The sequence below is a fragment of the Nannospalax galili genome, unplaced genomic scaffold (genome assembly GCF_000622305.1).
Source record: "Nannospalax galili isolate Female #2095 unplaced genomic scaffold, S.galili_v1.0 scaffold816, whole genome shotgun sequence".
Taxonomy (NCBI): domain Eukaryota; kingdom Metazoa; phylum Chordata; class Mammalia; order Rodentia; family Spalacidae; genus Nannospalax; species Nannospalax galili.
Genome location: NW_008338116.1, coordinates 1,165,640 through 1,169,702, shown reverse-complemented (window position 1 = coordinate 1,169,702; position 4,063 = coordinate 1,165,640).

The window sequence follows — 4,063 nt, the reverse complement described above, 5'->3', positions numbered from 1 at the left end:
GGATGCTGGGAATCAAACCCAGGTCCTCTGCAAGAGCATTCAGTGCTCTTAACCATTGAATCATCTCTCTCCACCGCCCCCCCCCATGATTCTTGACAAGCAGGAATTCGAGACAAATACAGACTTTTTTGTTTTTTGTTTGTTTTGTTTTGTTTTTTTGAGACAGGGTCTCCTGTAGCCCCAGCTGGCCTGGAACTTGCTATGTAGACTAGGCTGGACTCAAACTCACAAAGATCCCCCTGCCTCTGCCTCCCAAGTGCTGGGATTAAAGGCATGCACCTCCACACCCAGACGTCAGATTTAACTCTTTTAGTAAGTGTTGCTATAAGGAAAACAAAAATGAAGCATAGCTAGAAATAGGAAATTCATTCAAGAGAGCTGAGGTTTTATTTTGTTGTTGTTTGTTTAGTGTTTTTTAGAAAGGTCTGACTTGTAGCTATGGCTGGCCTGGAACTCACAATTTAGAACCCGCATTGATCTTCCTGCCTCTGCCTCCTGAGTGCTGGGATTACTGACATGCACTTGGCCCGAGAAAGTTTCTTTACTGGGAAAATACCAGCATGTTTACATGTTAATGAAAGTGATTAAGAAAGCCTGATGATACACAAGGGATATCTTTAAGAAGGCAAAAAGAGATCAGGCACAATGGATGGAATCCATTTTAGGCCACAGCCTAAAATAGGAGCTATTAATATTCTCCATATAACCTAGATAACTTGCTACACACCCCTAACCCTGTAAGTATTCCTATAAAAGATGCAGAGAAATGTAGCAAAACTTGGAAGGGAATTGGGATCCAATAACTTAAGGATGCAAGATATTAGGTGCTTGTCAGTGTTAGTGGAAATAACACTGGAGGGAAGCCAGTGAACATATGAAGGGAATGTACTGAGGACTACAGTAGGACCATGGATGATACACTGTAGCAGTGAAGGCAGAGTGCAGGGATGCTTACTTGTCTAGGGCCTGAGAAATGGTAGCATAAACAAGTAAGGTTCTCTTAACTGTTTCTACTTCCTCACTGAGATATATATTCAAAAACAAGTTCATCAGTTGAAAGTAAAGAGTGGGTGGGACAGACTAGAGGTCTGGGAAGATGAGAGGAATCAAGTGAGGAAATGAATCCCTACATTGTAGACATGACTAGAACACCTACTCTGCCTTAATGGACCTGGATTATAAGAAAGAACTCACAACTCTGTTTTTCTCTAGCCAATTTCAGCTGCCTGGGTGTGCTATGGAACTGGAAAGATTTAACCAGACTGATTAGCATGCCATTGTGAAGGAGAGGGAAAGAACATTGTAAAGTGTATTAATGAAATCTAAACTCGAGAGAAGTGAAGAGTGACAGTAAAAAGGCATGGGCACTCTGGAAGCTGGGGCAAGGAGGGTGAGGAATTCAAGATTACCCTGGGCTGCTGTGAAACCCTCCTCCGTGGCCCCCTGCCCTGGACTCCTGAGACCTCTGCCCCTCTCTAAGAATAATGGCTCTTTCTCGCTTCTGTAAACCACTTGATTGCTAGGCTGAGAGGACAAACTGCACTGACCCCATTTTGACTAATTGCTTCAGGCAAGCCTGGACCTGTCCAGGCATGTTGTAATCTCCACCTACAACCCCCACCCCAGGAGGCTATAGATCAAGCAAGCCCAGGCATATAGCAGCCTTGTAAAGGTAAGAACAGCGACTTCTGGCCTCACAGATAACAGTCAGCACATTCCATAGCTCTGAGGGTAGCACCCACCAATGAGAAACCCCCAGGACTGCATCCCTTGTAACCAATCAATTCAAAAGTGTGTTGGTGCACGTGGGCTCCTCGGACCAATCAAGATGTGACTCTGTTTTCATCCCTTATAACCAATCAATTCAAAAGTGTGTTGGCGCATGCATTCTCCTCGGACCAATCAAGATTTGACTCTGTTATTCCCCTCCTCCCTTGGTCTAAAACCTATAAAAGGCTTCCTCCCCCTGCAATCGAGGCTCTCAGCACAGATCCATTGCATTGGTGAGGTCTGAGACCCTGAGCTTACGCCCGAATAAAGACTCTTTGTTCTTGCATGCCCTCTGGATTCCATGGTTATTCTTGGGGGGTCCATTCTCTGGGCATGACATTTTGGGGCTCTTCTGGGATCCCCAAGACCCCCCCCACCATGGGACCCCAGAGCACTGAGTCTGCCTGATCGGATTGGTGAGTGTCTCTTGTCTTTGTGTCTTTTGTATTTGCGTGCGTCTGGTTTTTGGGTCCAGTTTGAGATTGCCTGTTGGAGATCTAGGCGGACGTGCTGGAAGGCCCCAGGCCATGGGACTTGGGAGACGTCCTGGACCCACCTGGTGGGGATTGGATCCCCTTGGTAAATTTGGAAGATCGGAGTAGGTTGCACCCTCCAGGAGGCGAGAAACCATCATCCCATTTTCAGTTTAAAGTGCCAACTAACCGTGTGTTGTTTTTCTGTGTGTTTGTGTTTTTTGTTGTATTTGTGACTCTTACTGTGTTAGAAGAGATGGGACAGAACCAAGTAACTCCTCTTAGCCTTTTCCAGGATCACTTCTAGGAGTTCAAAGCCCAGGCTGATAGCCTGGGGTTAAGAGTAAAGAAAGGGAAGCTCTTAATATTTTGCAGGAATGAATGGGCAACCTTTGGGGCTGGTTGGCCTGAAGAGGGGACATTTGACCTGCCCACCATCTACAGAGTAAAGGATATAATCTATGGCCATCCAGGCCACCCTGACCAGGTCCCTTACATCACAACTTGGCAGATTATGGTGGAGGAGCCTCCAAAATGGTTAAAGCCATTCCTTCCTCCTCCCCCCACTGGTTCAAAGCCGACTGTCCTTGCCCTACATGAGGATGAGTGGCAGAGAAATGAAACTAAACCCTCTGCCCCCCTCTACCCTGTCTTGCAAAGCCACCGCCCTATCAGCCTGTCCCACAAGCAGAGCCTCAGGACACCCTGGGGGAGGTGGAGGCAGCCCCACCCCAGGAGGCAGAACACCCTCCCCAAACATGGAGGAGGGTCCAAAGCGGGCAGCCACAGCTGGTAGCAGACTCTACTGTGGCTGTGGGGCCACTCACTGAAGCAGGGGACCAACAGATGCAGTATTGGCCATTTGCAACTAGCGGCCTCTACAATTGGAAGCTGCAGACAGCTAAATTCTCTGAAAAGCCCCAAGCTCTAATTGATTTGCTAGAATCTGTTTTGTTTACCCACCAGCCCACTTGGAATGATATTCAGCAGCTTTTGCAGGTCCTGTTCACTACTGAAGAAAGAGACTGGATCCTGGTTGAAGCCTGTAAGCTAGTCCCTGGGGTGGATGGGAATCCCACCACCAATCAGGCCCTGATAGATAAAGCCTTTCCCCTAGTTAGGCCGAATTGGGACTTCAGTGTGGCTGAAGGTAAGGAGAGGCTCCGGTCTACCGCCAGACTCTAATGGAGGGTTTCCGGGTGGCCGCAAGGCGTCCCACCAATCTGGTCAAGATTAGTGGTGTGCAGCAAGGGAGAGCAAAATCACCCACGGCATTCCTAGAAAGGATCCTTGAGGCGTTCTGTACCTATATTCCAATGGACCCAGAAGCACCTGAGAATAAGAATGCAGTGGTCCTGGTGTTCATGAACCAGTCTGCACCTGATATTAGGTGCAAATTGCAGAAATTGGACAGACTGGCAGATAAAACCCTGCCAGAGCTTCTGGCAGTGACTGAGAAAGTCTACAATCATCAAGAGAGTCCTGAGGACAAGCAGGCCCAGGTCACCAACACTGCCAGTGCCAAGCAGACCCTCGACTTTGCCAAGATCCTCCTGGCCACATCGATCAGGTCCCCAGGTGAAGGAGAATGCCAGCTGCAATGCCTATCTGCTGAACAAGGTAGGAGATGCCCAGAAGGGCGACCAAAATTGTTGAAAAACCAATGCACCTATTGTAAGAAAATGGGCCACTGGAAGAAGGAATGTCCAGAAAGACCGGCCAGGCAGGAGCAGGTCTGTGAAGGAACACAAGTCCTGGAGCTTGGGGAATGGAGTGAATAGGGAGGATGGGGTTCAGATCCCCTCCCCAAGCCCAGGGTA